This window comes from Uloborus diversus, unplaced genomic scaffold (genome assembly GCF_026930045.1).
Source record: "Uloborus diversus isolate 005 unplaced genomic scaffold, Udiv.v.3.1 scaffold_11, whole genome shotgun sequence".
NCBI lineage: Eukaryota > Metazoa > Arthropoda > Arachnida > Araneae > Uloboridae > Uloborus > Uloborus diversus.
In genome coordinates this window covers 1,767,078-1,781,543 of record NW_026557765.1, presented here as the reverse complement: position 1 = coordinate 1,781,543, position 14,466 = coordinate 1,767,078, and the positions used below count along the sequence as shown (strand labels likewise).

Sequence of the window (14,466 nt, the reverse complement as noted above, 5' to 3'; positions counted from 1 at the left end):
TCAAAATAGGTGCACAACGCTGAATTATAGCGTACTCGAATATCCACAATATGCTGATTAAACATGACAACACAAAGATGAAAAGTACAGTTAGATTTTTCAAACTAGTAAAACAAAAGAAGAATAGGAACAACACAATGCAATAATTTCTAGATACGAGTGGGTGGCAAGTTTCACTGCGCGTTTTGTGAGGGCAGATAGGTCAGAATGGCCGAGCGGTCTAAGGCGCCAGATTTAAGCTCTGGTTCTCGAAAGAGAGCGTGGGTTCGAACCCCACTTCTGACATCCCTTTTTGGATGCTCCAATTCGGGTTTTAATCTTGTTATGAATGTGTAACGCATTTATTGGTTTTAAATTGATAGTGGGGAGTCTTCTTTTTTTTCGTAGCTTCTATTTCGTTTATAATCGTGCTGAGAGTAATAACAAGGTGGATTCTTTTTCAAATAATTAACTGACCAAAAAAAAGTTTCCCCTTTGAAATTGGATTTTGAAAAAAAAAAAAAAAAAAAATCTTTATATAAAACTTATATTTTAAACACAATAAAATTATAAATTCTGGTGAATATATCTGGAAAAAAAACTTAAAAGGGTTAAAAAAACTAAATTAAAACTTGGTGAAAACTAAAAAGAAAAAAAAACTATCGATCCACTTTCTTTTTCTATTTAACGAAGTTCAAAGACTCAGTTTTTTATGAAGTTATAAAAATTTCAAAGATAAGTATTATTTGAGAATAACAAAGAAAAGATTACGGTAACTACTTATTGTTACATTTATGTATCATTATAAGTAATCGGCAACAAGTTTTTTACAATTAGTTAAAGGTGTCTAATCGAAGTTTTTTTAGTTACTTTTTTCTGTAAAAAAAAAACTTTTAAAAAAGTCACGTCAGCGAATGTTTTTGAAATTTTGACGAGTTCAAGTCAAAATAGGTGCACAACGCTGAATTATAGCGTACTCGAATATCCACAATATGCTGATTAAACATGACAACACAAAGATGAAAAGTACAGTTAGATTTTTCAAACTAGTAAAACAAAAGAAGAATAGGAACAACACAATGCAATAATTTCTAGATACGAGTGGGTGGCAAGTTTCACTGCGCGTTTTGTGAGGGCAGATAGGTCAGAATGGCCGAGCGGTCTAAGGCGCCAGATTTAAGCTCTGGTTCTCGAAAGAGAGCGTGGGTTCGAACCCCACTTCTGACATCCCTTTTTGGATGCTCCAATTCGGGTTTTAATCTTGTTATGAATGTGTAACGCATTTATTGGTTTTAAATTGATAGTGGGGAGTCTTCTTTTTTTTCGTAGCTTCTATTTCGTTTATAATCGTGCTGAGAGTAATAACAAGGTGGATTCTTTTTCAAATAATTAACTGACCAAAAAAAAGTTTCCCCTTTGAAATTGGATTTTGAAAAAAAAAAAAAAAAAAAAAAATCTTTATATAAAACTTATATTTTAAACACAATAAAATTATAAATTCTGGTGAATATATCTGGAAAAAAAACTTAAAAGGGTTAAAAAAACTAAATTAAAACTTGGTGAAAACTAAAAAGAAAAAAAAAACTATCGATCCACTTTCTTTTTCTATTTAACGAAGTTCAAAGACTCAGTTTTTTATGAAGTTATAAAAATTTCAAAGATAAGTATTATTTGAGAATAACAAAGAAAAGATTACGGTAACTACTTATTGTTACATTTATGTATCATTATAAGTAATCGGCAACAAGTTTTTTACAATTAGTTAAAGGTGTCTAATCGAAGTTTTTTTAGTTACTTTTTTCTGTAAAAAAAAAAAACTTTTAAAAAAGTCACGTCAGCGAATGTTTTTGAAATTTTGACGAGTTCAAGTCAAAATAGGTGCACAACGCTGAATTATAGCGTACTCGAATATCCACAATATGCTGATTAAACATGACAACACAAAGATGAAAAGTACAGTTAGATTTTTCAAACTAGTAAAACAAAAGAAGAATAGGAACAACACAATGCAATAATTTCTAGATACGAGTGGGTGGCAAGTTTCACTGCGCGTTTTGTGAGGGCAGATAGGTCAGAATGGCCGAGCGGTCTAAGGCGCCAGATTTAAGCTCTGGTTCTCGAAAGAGAGCGTGGGTTCGAACCCCACTTCTGACATCCCTTTTTGGATGCTCCAATTCGGGTTTTAATCTTGTTATGAATGTGTAACGCATTTATTGGTTTTAAATTGATAGTGGGGAGTCTTCTTTTTTTTCGTAGCTTCTATTTCGTTTATAATCGTGCTGAGAGTAATAACAAGGTGGATTCTTTTTCAAATAATTAACTGACCAAAAAAAAGTTTCCCCTTTGAAATTGGATTTTGAAAAAAAAAAAAAAAAAAAAAAATCTTTATATAAAACTTATATTTTAAACACAATAAAATTATAAATTCTGGTGAATATATCTGGAAAAAAAACTTAAAAGGGTTAAAAAAACTAAATTAAAACTTGGTGAAAACTAAAAAGAAAAAAAAACTATCGATCCACTTTCTTTTTCTATTTAACGAAGTTCAAAGACTCAGTTTTTTATGAAGTTATAAAAATTTCAAAGATAAGTATTATTTGAGAATAACAAAGAAAAGATTACGGTAACTACTTATTGTTACATTTATGTATCATTATAAGTAATCGGCAACAAGTTTTTTACAATTAGTTAAAGGTGTCTAATCGAAGTTTTTTTAGTTACTTTTTTCTGTAAAAAAAAAACTTTTAAAAAAGTCACGTCAGCGAATGTTTTTGAAATTTTGACGAGTTCAAGTCAAAATAGGTGCACAACGCTGAATTATAGCGTACTCGAATATCCACAATATGCTGATTAAACATGACAACACAAAGATGAAAAGTACAGTTAGATTTTTCAAACTAGTAAAACAAAAGAAGAATAGGAACAACACAATGCAATAATTTCTAGATACGAGTGGGTGGCAAGTTTCACTGCGCGTTTTGTGAGGGCAGATAGGTCAGAATGGCCGAGCGGTCTAAGGCGCCAGATTTAAGCTCTGGTTCTCGAAAGAGAGCGTGGGTTCGAACCCCACTTCTGACATCCCTTTTTGGATGCTCCAATTCGGGTTTTAATCTTGTTATGAATGTGTAACGCATTTATTGGTTTTAAATTGATAGTGGGGAGTCTTCTTTTTTTTCGTAGCTTCTATTTCGTTTATAATCGTGCTGAGAGTAATAACAAGGTGGATTCTTTTTCAAATAATTAACTGACCAAAAAAAAGTTTCCCCTTTGAAATTGGATTTTGAAAAAAAAAAAAAAAATCTTTATATAAAACTTATATTTTAAACACAATAAAATTATAAATTCTGGTGAATATATCTGGAAAAAAAAACTTAAAAGGGTTAAAAAAACTAAATTAAAACTTGGTGAAAACTAAAAAGAAAAAAAAACTATCGATCCACTTTCTTTTTCTATTTAACGAAGTTCAAAGACTCAGTTTTTTATGAAGTTATAAAAATTTCAAAGATAAGTATTATTTGAGAATAACAAAGAAAAGATTACGGTAACTACTTATTGTTACATTTATGTATCATTATAAGTAATCGGCAACAAGTTTTTTACAATTAGTTAAAGGTGTCTAATCGAAGTTTTTTTAGTTACTTTTTTCTGTAAAAAAAAAAAAAAAACTTTTAAAAAAGTCACGTCAGCGAATGTTTTTGAAATTTTGACGAGTTCAAGTCAAAATAGGTGCACAACGCTGAATTATAGCGTACTCGAATATCCACAATATGCTGATTAAACATGACAACACAAAGATGAAAAGTACAGTTAGATTTTTCAAACTAGTAAAACAAAAGAAGAATAGGAACAACACAATGCAATAATTTCTAGATACGAGTGGGTGGCAAGTTTCACTGCGCGTTTTGTGAGGGCAGATAGGTCAGAATGGCCGAGCGGTCTAAGGCGCCAGATTTAAGCTCTGGTTCTCGAAAGAGAGCGTGGGTTCGAACCCCACTTCTGACATCCCTTTTTGGATGCTCCAATTCGGGTTTTAATCTTGTTATGAATGTGTAACGCATTTATTGGTTTTAAATTGATAGTGGGGAGTCTTCTTTTTTTTCGTAGCTTCTATTTCGTTTATAATCGTGCTGAGAGTAATAACAAGGTGGATTCTTTTTCAAATAATTAACTGACCAAAAAAAAGTTTCCCCTTTGAAATTGGATTTTGAAAAAAAAAAAAAAAAATCTTTATATAAAACTTATATTTTAAACACAATAAAATTATAAATTCTGGTGAATATATCTGGAAAAAAAACTTAAAAGGGTTAAAAAAACTAAATTAAAACTTGGTGAAAACTAAAAAGAAAAAAAAAACTATCGATCCACTTTCTTTTTCTATTTAACGAAGTTCAAAGACTCAGTTTTTTATGAAGTTATAAAAATTTCAAAGATAAGTATTATTTGAGAATAACAAAGAAAAGATTACGGTAACTACTTATTGTTACATTTATGTATCATTATAAGTAATCGGCAACAAGTTTTTTACAATTAGTTAAAGGTGTCTAATCGAAGTTTTTTTAGTTACTTTTTTCTGTAAAAAAAAAACTTTTAAAAAAGTCACGTCAGCGAATGTTTTTGAAATTTTGACGAGTTCAAGTCAAAATAGGTGCACAACGCTGAATTATAGCGTACTCGAATATCCACAATATGCTGATTAAACATGACAACACAAAGATGAAAAGTACAGTTAGATTTTTCAAACTAGTAAAACAAAAGAAGAATAGGAACAACACAATGCAATAATTTCTAGATACGAGTGGGTGGCAAGTTTCACTGCGCGTTTTGTGAGGGCAGATAGGTCAGAATGGCCGAGCGGTCTAAGGCGCCAGATTTAAGCTCTGGTTCTCGAAAGAGAGCGTGGGTTCGAACCCCACTTCTGACATCCCTTTTTGGATGCTCCAATTCGGGTTTTAATCTTGTTATGAATGTGTAACGCATTTATTGGTTTTAAATTGATAGTGGGGAGTCTTCTTTTTTTTTCGTAGCCTCTATTTCGTTTATAATCGTGCTGAGAGTAATAACAAGGTGGATTCTTTTTCAAATAATTAACTGACCAAAAAAAAGTTTCCCCTTTGAAATTGGATTTTGAAAAAAAAAAAAAAAATCTTTATATAAAACTTATATTTTAAACACAATAAAATTATAAATTCTGGTGAATATATCTGGAAAAAAAACTTAAAAGGGTTAAAAAAACTAAATTAAAACTTGGTGAAAACTAAAAAGAAAAAAAAACTATCGATCCACTTTCTTTTTCTATTTAACGAAGTTCAAAGACTCAGTTTTTTATGAAGTTATAAAAATTTCAAAGATAAGTATTATTTGAGAATAACAAAGAAAAGATTACGGTAACTACTTATTGTTACATTTATGTATCATTATAAGTAATCGGCAACAAGTTTTTTACAATTAGTTAAAGGTGTCTAATCGAAGTTTTTTTAGTTACTTTTTTCTGTAAAAAAAAAAAAAAAACTTTTAAAAAAGTCACGTCAGCGAATGTTTTTGAAATTTTGACGAGTTCAAGTCAAAATAGGTGCACAACGCTGAATTATAGCGTACTCGAATATCCACAATATGCTGATTAAACATGACAACACAAAGATGAAAAGTACAGTTAGATTTTTCAAACTAGTAAAACAAAAGAAGAATAGGAACAACACAATGCAATAATTTCTAGATACGAGTGGGTGGCAAGTTTCACTGCGCGTTTTGTGAGGGCAGATAGGTCAGAATGGCCGAGCGGTCTAAGGCGCCAGATTTAAGCTCTGGTTCTCGAAAGAGAGCGTGGGTTCGAACCCCACTTCTGACATCCCTTTTTGGATGCTCCAATTCGGGTTTTAATCTTGTTATGAATGTGTAACGCATTTATTGGTTTTAAATTGATAGTGGGGAGTCTTCTTTTTTTTTCGTAGCCTCTATTTCGTTTATAATCGTGCTGAGAGTAATAACAAGGTGGATTCTTTTTCAAATAATTAACTGACCAAAAAAAAGTTTCCCCTTTGAAATTGGATTTTGAAAAAAAAAAAAAAAAATCTTTATATAAAACTTATATTTTAAACACAATAAAATTATAAATTCTGGTGAATATATCTGGAAAAAAAACTTAAAAGGGTTAAAAAAACTAAATTAAAACTTGGTGAAAACTAAAAAGAAAAAAAAACTATCGATCCACTTTCTTTTTCTATTTAACGAAGTTCAAAGACTCAGTTTTTTATGAAGTTATAAAAATTTCAAAGATAAGTATTATTTGAGAATAACAAAGAAAAGATTACGGTAACTACTTATTGTTACATTTATGTATCATTATAAGTAATCGGCAACAAGTTTTTTACAATTAGTTAAAGGTGTCTAATCGAAGTTTTTTTAGTTACTTTTTTCTGTAAAAAAAAAAAACTTTTAAAAAAGTCACGTCAGCGAATGTTTTTGAAATTTTGACGAGTTCAAGTCAAAATAGGTGCACAACGCTGAATTATAGCGTACTCGAATATCCACAATATGCTGATTAAACATGACAACACAAAGATGAAAAGTACAGTTAGATTTTTCAAACTAGTAAAACAAAAGAAGAATAGGAACAACACAATGCAATAATTTCTAGATACGAGTGGGTGGCAAGTTTCACTGCGCGTTTTGTGAGGGCAGATAGGTCAGAATGGCCGAGCGGTCTAAGGCGCCAGATTTAAGCTCTGGTTCTCGAAAGAGAGCGTGGGTTCGAACCCCACTTCTGACATCCCTTTTTGGATGCTCCAATTCGGGTTTTAATCTTGTTATGAATGTGTAACGCATTTATTGGTTTTAAATTGATAGTGGGGAGTCTTCTTTTTTTTCGTAGCTTCTATTTCGTTTATAATCGTGCTGAGAGTAATAACAAGGTGGATTCTTTTTCAAATAATTAACTGACCAAAAAAAAGTTTCCCCTTTGAAATTGGATTTTGAAAAAAAAAAAAAAAATCTTTATATAAAACTTATATTTTAAACACAATAAAATTATAAATTCTGGTGAATATATCTGGAAAAAAAACTTAAAAGGGTTAAAAAAACTAAATTAAAACTTGGTGAAAACTAAAAAGAAAAAAAAACTATCGATCCACTTTCTTTTTCTATTTAACGAAGTTCAAAGACTCAGTTTTTTATGAAGTTATAAAAATTTCAAAGATAAGTATTATTTGAGAATAACAAAGAAAAGATTACGGTAACTACTTATTGTTACATTTATGTATCATTATAAGTAATCGGCAACAAGTTTTTTACAATTAGTTAAAGGTGTCTAATCGAAGTTTTTTTAGTTACTTTTTTCTGTAAAAAAAAAAAAAACTTTTAAAAAAGTCACGTCAGCGAATGTTTTTGAAATTTTGACGAGTTCAAGTCAAAATAGGTGCACAACGCTGAATTATAGCGTACTCGAATATCCACAATATGCTGATTAAACATGACAACACAAAGATGAAAAGTACAGTTAGATTTTTCAAACTAGTAAAACAAAAGAAGAATAGGAACAACACAATGCAATAATTTCTAGATACGAGTGGGTGGCAAGTTTCACTGCGCGTTTTGTGAGGGCAGATAGGTCAGAATGGCCGAGCGGTCTAAGGCGCCAGATTTAAGCTCTGGTTCTCGAAAGAGAGCGTGGGTTCGAACCCCACTTCTGACATCCCTTTTTGGATGCTCCAATTCGGGTTTTAATCTTGTTATGAATGTGTAACGCATTTATTGGTTTTAAATTGATAGTGGGGAGTCTTCTTTTTTTTCGTAGCTTCTATTTCGTTTATAATCGTGCTGAGAGTAATAACAAGGTGGATTCTTTTTCAAATAATTAACTGACCAAAAAAAAGTTTCCCCTTTGAAATTGGATTTTGAAAAAAAAAAAAAAAATCTTTATATAAAACTTATATTTTAAACACAATAAAATTATAAATTCTGGTGAATATATCTGGAAAAAAAACTTAAAAGGGTTAAAAAAACTAAATTAAAACTTGGTGAAAACTAAAAAGAAAAAAAAACTATCGATCCACTTTCTTTTTCTATTTAACGAAGTTCAAAGACTCAGTTTTTTATGAAGTTATAAAAATTTCAAAGATAAGTATTATTTGAGAATAACAAAGAAAAGATTACGGTAACTACTTATTGTTACATTTATGTATCATTATAAGTAATCGGCAACAAGTTTTTTACAATTAGTTAAAGGTGTCTAATCGAAGTTTTTTTAGTTACTTTTTTCTGTAAAAAAAAAAAAAAACTTTTAAAAAAGTCACGTCAGCGAATGTTTTTGAAATTTTGACGAGTTCAAGTCAAAATAGGTGCACAACGCTGAATTATAGCGTACTCGAATATCCACAATATGCTGATTAAACATGACAACACAAAGATGAAAAGTACAGTTAGATTTTTCAAACTAGTAAAACAAAAGAAGAATAGGAACAACACAATGCAATAATTTCTAGATACGAGTGGGTGGCAAGTTTCACTGCGCGTTTTGTGAGGGCAGATAGGTCAGAATGGCCGAGCGGTCTAAGGCGCCAGATTTAAGCTCTGGTTCTCGAAAGAGAGCGTGGGTTCGAACCCCACTTCTGACATCCCTTTTTGGATGCTCCAATTCGGGTTTTAATCTTGTTATGAATGTGTAACGCATTTATTGGTTTTAAATTGATAGTGGGGAGTCTTCTTTTTTTTCGTAGCTTCTATTTCGTTTATAATCGTGCTGAGAGTAATAACAAGGTGGATTCTTTTTCAAATAATTAACTGACCAAAAAAAAGTTTCCCCTTTGAAATTGGATTTTGAAAAAAAAAAAAAAAAAAATCTTTATATAAAACTTATATTTTAAACACAATAAAATTATAAATTCTGGTGAATATATCTGGAAAAAAAACTTAAAAGGGTTAAAAAAACTAAATTAAAACTTGGTGAAAACTAAAAAGAAAAAAAAACTATCGATCCACTTTCTTTTTCTATTTAACGAAGTTCAAAGACTCAGTTTTTTATGAAGTTATAAAAATTTCAAAGATAAGTATTATTTGAGAATAACAAAGAAAAGATTACGGTAACTACTTATTGTTACATTTATGTATCATTATAAGTAATCGGCAACAAGTTTTTTACAATTAGTTAAAGGTGTCTAATCGAAGTTTTTTTAGTTACTTTTTTCTGTAAAAAAAAAACTTTTAAAAAAGTCACGTCAGCGAATGTTTTTGAAATTTTGACGAGTTCAAGTCAAAATAGGTGCACAACGCTGAATTATAGCGTACTCGAATATCCACAATATGCTGATTAAACATGACAACACAAAGATGAAAAGTACAGTTAGATTTTTCAAACTAGTAAAACAAAAGAAGAATAGGAACAACACAATGCAATAATTTCTAGATACGAGTGGGTGGCAAGTTTCACTGCGCGTTTTGTGAGGGCAGATAGGTCAGAATGGCCGAGCGGTCTAAGGCGCCAGATTTAAGCTCTGGTTCTCGAAAGAGAGCGTGGGTTCGAACCCCACTTCTGACATCCCTTTTTGGATGCTCCAATTCGGGTTTTAATCTTGTTATGAATGTGTAACGCATTTATTGGTTTTAAATTGATAGTGGGGAGTCTTCTTTTTTTTCGTAGCTTCTATTTCGTTTATAATCGTGCTGAGAGTAATAACAAGGTGGATTCTTTTTCAAATAATTAACTGACCAAAAAAAAGTTTCCCCTTTGAAATTGGATTTTGAAAAAAAAAAAAAAATCTTTATATAAAACTTATATTTTAAACACAATAAAATTATAAATTCTGGTGAATATATCTGGAAAAAAAACTTAAAAGGGTTAAAAAAACTAAATTAAAACTTGGTGAAAACTAAAAAGAAAAAAAAACTATCGATCCACTTTCTTTTTCTATTTAACGAAGTTCAAAGACTCAGTTTTTTATGAAGTTATAAAAATTTCAAAGATAAGTATTATTTGAGAATAACAAAGAAAAGATTACGGTAACTACTTATTGTTACATTTATGTATCATTATAAGTAATCGGCAACAAGTTTTTTACAATTAGTTAAAGGTGTCTAATCGAAGTTTTTTTAGTTACTTTTTTCTGTAAAAAAAAAAAAAACTTTTAAAAAAGTCACGTCAGCGAATGTTTTTGAAATTTTGACGAGTTCAAGTCAAAATAGGTGCACAACGCTGAATTATAGCGTACTCGAATATCCACAATATGCTGATTAAACATGACAACACAAAGATGAAAAGTACAGTTAGATTTTTCAAACTAGTAAAACAAAAGAAGAATAGGAACAACACAATGCAATAATTTCTAGATACGAGTGGGTGGCAAGTTTCACTGCGCGTTTTGTGAGGGCAGATAGGTCAGAATGGCCGAGCGGTCTAAGGCGCCAGATTTAAGCTCTGGTTCTCGAAAGAGAGCGTGGGTTCGAACCCCACTTCTGACATCCCTTTTTGGATGCTCCAATTCGGGTTTTAATCTTGTTATGAATGTGTAACGCATTTATTGGTTTTAAATTGATAGTGGGGAGTCTTCTTTTTTTTCGTAGCCTCTATTTCGTTTATAATCGTGCTGAGAGTAATAACAAGGTGGATTCTTTTTCAAATAATTAACTGACCAAAAAAAAGTTTCCCCTTTGAAATTGGATTTTGAAAAAAAAAAAAAAAATCTTTATATAAAACTTATATTTTAAACACAATAAAATTATAAATTCTGGTGAATATATCTGGAAAAAAAACTTAAAAGGGTTAAAAAAACTAAATTAAAACTTGGTGAAAACTAAAAAGAAAAAAAAACTATCGATCCACTTTCTTTTTCTATTTAACGAAGTTCAAAGACTCAGTTTTTTATGAAGTTATAAAAATTTCAAAGATAAGTATTATTTGAGAATAACAAAGAAAAGATTACGGTAACTACTTATTGTTACATTTATGTATCATTATAAGTAATCGGCAACAAGTTTTTTACAATTAGTTAAAGGTGTCTAATCGAAGTTTTTTTAGTTACTTTTTTCTGTAAAAAAAAAACTTTTAAAAAAGTCACGTCAGCGAATGTTTTTGAAATTTTGACGAGTTCAAGTCAAAATAGGTGCACAACGCTGAATTATAGCGTACTCGAATATCCACAATATGCTGATTAAACATGACAACACAAAGATGAAAAGTACAGTTAGATTTTTCAAACTAGTAAAACAAAAGAAGAATAGGAACAACACAATGCAATAATTTCTAGATACGAGTGGGTGGCAAGTTTCACTGCGCGTTTTGTGAGGGCAGATAGGTCAGAATGGCCGAGCGGTCTAAGGCGCCAGATTTAAGCTCTGGTTCTCGAAAGAGAGCGTGGGTTCGAACCCCACTTCTGACATCCCTTTTTGGATGCTCCAATTCGGGTTTTAATCTTGTTATGAATGTGTAACGCATTTATTGGTTTTAAATTGATAGTGGGGAGTCTTCTTTTTTTTTTTTTCGTAGCCTCTATTTCGTTTATAATCGTGCTGAGAGTAATAACAAGGTGGATTCTTTTTCAAATAATTAACTGACCAAAAAAAAGTTTCCCCTTTGAAATTGGATTTTGAAAAAAAAAAAAAAAAAAATCTTTAGATAAAACTTATATTTTAAACACAATAAAATTATAAATACTGGTGAATATATCTGGAAAAAAAACTTAAAAGGGTTTAAAAAAACTAAATTAAAACTTGGTGAAAACTAAAAAGAAAAAATTTTGAAAAACAAATAGAACCGACTTCAAAATTGCTCTAAAAGGTGAAAAATAATTTTATTCTTTAAACACCATCGATAATACTTTTAAACATAATTTTTGAAGTTGGCGCAAAAACGATCGATAAAATCATTCACAACCATAACTCAACTACAAGTATAAATTTAACTAGGTCCAGTTTCTTCACTATCACATGCATTACGCATTGATGACAGCATATTTGAGTAACGATATAAATGTTTCGTTCCTAACTTTGGATGATTTTTTGATAAAAATATGAACGAAGCATGGTTACAATGGATTTTACTTTTTGTTTTTGCGCCAACTTCAAAAATTACGTTTAAAAGTATTATCGATGGTGTTTAAAGAATAAAATTATTTTTCACTTTTTAGAGCAATTTTGAAGTCGCTTCTATTTTTTTTTTTTCAAAATTTTTTTATTTCATTCTTTTTAGTGTAAATGCAGATATTTCAGTAAAAGTAAGAAGTTACCTAGTAAGAAGTTCGGCTATATATCACTGTATTGCTTTAGAAAAGCCTTTATTCAAAATTATCATTACAATTAATGTTACTGTTATATGGCACCAAACTTTTATAACAATGAGTTTCATATTGTCACGTAGATGAAGATAGCGAAGACAATGTGAAAACCAAATGAAGTGAATACTCGTTAGTCTCAACTCGAGATCTTTATTCAGAACCACGAATGAACGTTACATTTCCTTATATACAACTTGAGAAAGTGCTGGAACTTTCCAGACTTGGAAAGATACAGAAATTAATAGAACATTCGAGAAAATACGGGAAACAGTAGAAACGAAATTTTAGTAAAATTCACTTTGTCCTAGTCGGGATTTGAACCCGGGTCGCTCGCGTGGGAGGCGATAATTCTACCACTGAGCCACCGTTATCCGCGGATGAGAAGTGCGAACTTCGCTACAATATCATTTAATAGGGAAATTGCATAAAAATTACTGTTTTTTTGCCCATAACTTTTTTTCTAAAGAACAAATATGGTCAAACAAAGTAATGGGACCTAAGTTGAGCCATCCCCTATCCATTAAAAAAAGAATCATCAAAATCGGTTCACTAGGTGAGACGCTATGAGTGGACAAACAAAAAAAAAAAACATACATACGGTATGAACTGATAACCGCCTCCTTTTTGAAGTCGGTTAAAAAAATAAAATTATCGATCCACTTTCTTTTTCTATCTAACGAAGTTCAAAGACTCAGTTTTTTATGAAGTTATAAAAATTTCAAAGATAAGTATTATTTGAGAATAACAAAGAAAAAATTACGGTAATTACTTATTGTTACATTTAAGTATCATTATAAGTAATCGGCAACAAGTTTTTTACAATTAGTTAAAGGTTTCTAATCGAAGTTTTTTAGTTACTTTTTTTCTTTAAAAAATATTTTTAAAAAAGTCACGTCAGCGAATTTTTTTGAAATTTTGAGGAGTTCGAGTCAAAATAAGTGCACAACGCTGAATTATAGCGTACTCGAATATCCACAATATGTTGATTAAACATGACAACACAAAGATGAAAAGTAGTTAGCTTAAATCCAGTTCGAAAATTTTATCTTCTTCAAGCCAAAACAGTCGCGGATATTATCGATCCATTCTTCTATTTATTTATTTATTTTTTCAAACCATTAAAACAAAAGAAGAATGGGAACAACACAATACAATAATTTCGAGATACGAGTGGGTGGCAAGTTTCACTGCGCGTTTTGTGAGGGCAGATAGGTCAGAATGGCCGAGCGGTCTAAGGCGCCAGATTTAAGCTCTGGTTCTCGAAAGAGAGCGTGGGTTCGAACCCCACTTCTATTTTGGATGCTCCAATTCGGGTTTTAATCTTGTTATGAATGTGTAACGTATTTATTGGTTTTAAATTGATAGTGGCGAGTCTTTTTTTTTTCGTAGCCTCTATTTCGTTTACAATCGTGCTGAGAGTAATAACAAGGTGGATTTTTTTTTTAAATAATTAACTGACCTGAAGAAAAAAAAAGTTTCCCCTTTGAAATTGGATTTTGGAAAAAAAAAATCTTTAGATAAAACTTATATTTCAAACACAATAAAATTATAAATTCTGGTGAATATATTTTAGAAATTTTTACATCAATTTAAGATAGTAATTTCAGAACTATTTACTAACACGTTAGTAGTCCCAATTTTTGCCCTTTTTTTTAGTAGAACTAAATTAAGCCAATCATTTTTTTAAAATTTGTTATTAAAAAATCAGACATTAAAATTAGAGTAGAAATAGTTTAATTTTTACCGAATCTGTTCTACAACGAAAGGAAATATAATTTTTTCTTCTTCTTGTACAGTACAGTCGAACCTCCATATATCGAACTTCCACATATCGGAATTTTCTATACATCGAAATCCCAGCAAATTTCTTTGTTCATTAAACAGAAAAATTGTTTCTATACATCGAAAAAATCTCTATATATTGAAATTTTTTTCGAGACATTCGTAGGTTTTTTTTCCATTTCAGACTGTTTGTCTCATGAAAAATGAAGGTTAGAGGAGAAAATTATGTTCATTAAAGCTTGCTACGGAACTCATAAGGAATCTGGGGTTGAAGGGTGTGTCGTTGTTCTGTTCTGAAGTTCTTAAATTCCCTCAAGTTTATTTCAAATCTTAGTTTTAACCAGTAACACCAAAATCAGTTTCAAGTTATCCCTTTTGTCTGTTGATTATCATTCCTAATCTTCTTAGCTTCAGTAAAAATCATTCAAGTTAAGTAGATTGATTT

The 14,466-nt window shown here is 30.5% G+C and overlaps 14 non-coding genes across 14 annotated transcripts; all 14 read left to right on the top strand.

Annotated features, from left to right (window-relative positions):
• The first annotated feature begins 201 nt into the window (after positions 1-201).
• Positions 202-285, top strand: Trnal-uaa (transfer RNA leucine (anticodon UAA)). Its single transcript has one exon. It is a non-coding gene; the product is annotated as a tRNA-Leu (tRNA).
• Positions 286-1,122: 837 nt separating this feature from the next.
• Positions 1,123-1,206, top strand: Trnal-uaa (transfer RNA leucine (anticodon UAA)). The gene has a single exon. It is a non-coding gene; the product is annotated as a tRNA-Leu (tRNA).
• Positions 1,207-2,049: 843 nt separating this feature from the next.
• On the top strand, positions 2,050-2,133 carry Trnal-uaa (transfer RNA leucine (anticodon UAA)). The gene has a single exon. It is a non-coding gene; the product is annotated as a tRNA-Leu (tRNA).
• Positions 2,134-2,973: 840 nt separating this feature from the next.
• On the top strand, positions 2,974-3,057 carry Trnal-uaa (transfer RNA leucine (anticodon UAA)). Its single transcript has one exon. It is a non-coding gene; the product is annotated as a tRNA-Leu (tRNA).
• Positions 3,058-3,897: 840 nt separating this feature from the next.
• Trnal-uaa (transfer RNA leucine (anticodon UAA)) lies at positions 3,898-3,981 on the top strand. Its single transcript has one exon. It is a non-coding gene; the product is annotated as a tRNA-Leu (tRNA).
• An 835-nt stretch (positions 3,982-4,816) lies between these two features.
• On the top strand, positions 4,817-4,900 carry Trnal-uaa (transfer RNA leucine (anticodon UAA)). Its single transcript has one exon. It is a non-coding gene; the product is annotated as a tRNA-Leu (tRNA).
• An 840-nt stretch (positions 4,901-5,740) lies between these two features.
• On the top strand, positions 5,741-5,824 carry Trnal-uaa (transfer RNA leucine (anticodon UAA)). Its single transcript has one exon. It is a non-coding gene; the product is annotated as a tRNA-Leu (tRNA).
• An 837-nt stretch (positions 5,825-6,661) lies between these two features.
• Positions 6,662-6,745, top strand: Trnal-uaa (transfer RNA leucine (anticodon UAA)). Its single transcript has one exon. It is a non-coding gene; the product is annotated as a tRNA-Leu (tRNA).
• An 837-nt stretch (positions 6,746-7,582) lies between these two features.
• Trnal-uaa (transfer RNA leucine (anticodon UAA)) lies at positions 7,583-7,666 on the top strand. The gene has a single exon. It is a non-coding gene; the product is annotated as a tRNA-Leu (tRNA).
• Positions 7,667-8,504: 838 nt separating this feature from the next.
• Positions 8,505-8,588, top strand: Trnal-uaa (transfer RNA leucine (anticodon UAA)). Its single transcript has one exon. It is a non-coding gene; the product is annotated as a tRNA-Leu (tRNA).
• Positions 8,589-9,424: 836 nt separating this feature from the next.
• Positions 9,425-9,508, top strand: Trnal-uaa (transfer RNA leucine (anticodon UAA)). Its single transcript has one exon. It is a non-coding gene; the product is annotated as a tRNA-Leu (tRNA).
• An 836-nt stretch (positions 9,509-10,344) lies between these two features.
• Positions 10,345-10,428, top strand: Trnal-uaa (transfer RNA leucine (anticodon UAA)). Its single transcript has one exon. It is a non-coding gene; the product is annotated as a tRNA-Leu (tRNA).
• An 833-nt stretch (positions 10,429-11,261) lies between these two features.
• On the top strand, positions 11,262-11,345 carry Trnal-uaa (transfer RNA leucine (anticodon UAA)). The gene has a single exon. It is a non-coding gene; the product is annotated as a tRNA-Leu (tRNA).
• Positions 11,346-13,451: 2,106 nt separating this feature from the next.
• On the top strand, positions 13,452-13,541 carry Trnal-uaa (transfer RNA leucine (anticodon UAA)). The gene has a single exon. It is a non-coding gene; the product is annotated as a tRNA-Leu (tRNA).
• The last annotated feature ends 925 nt before the right edge of the window (positions 13,542-14,466 follow it).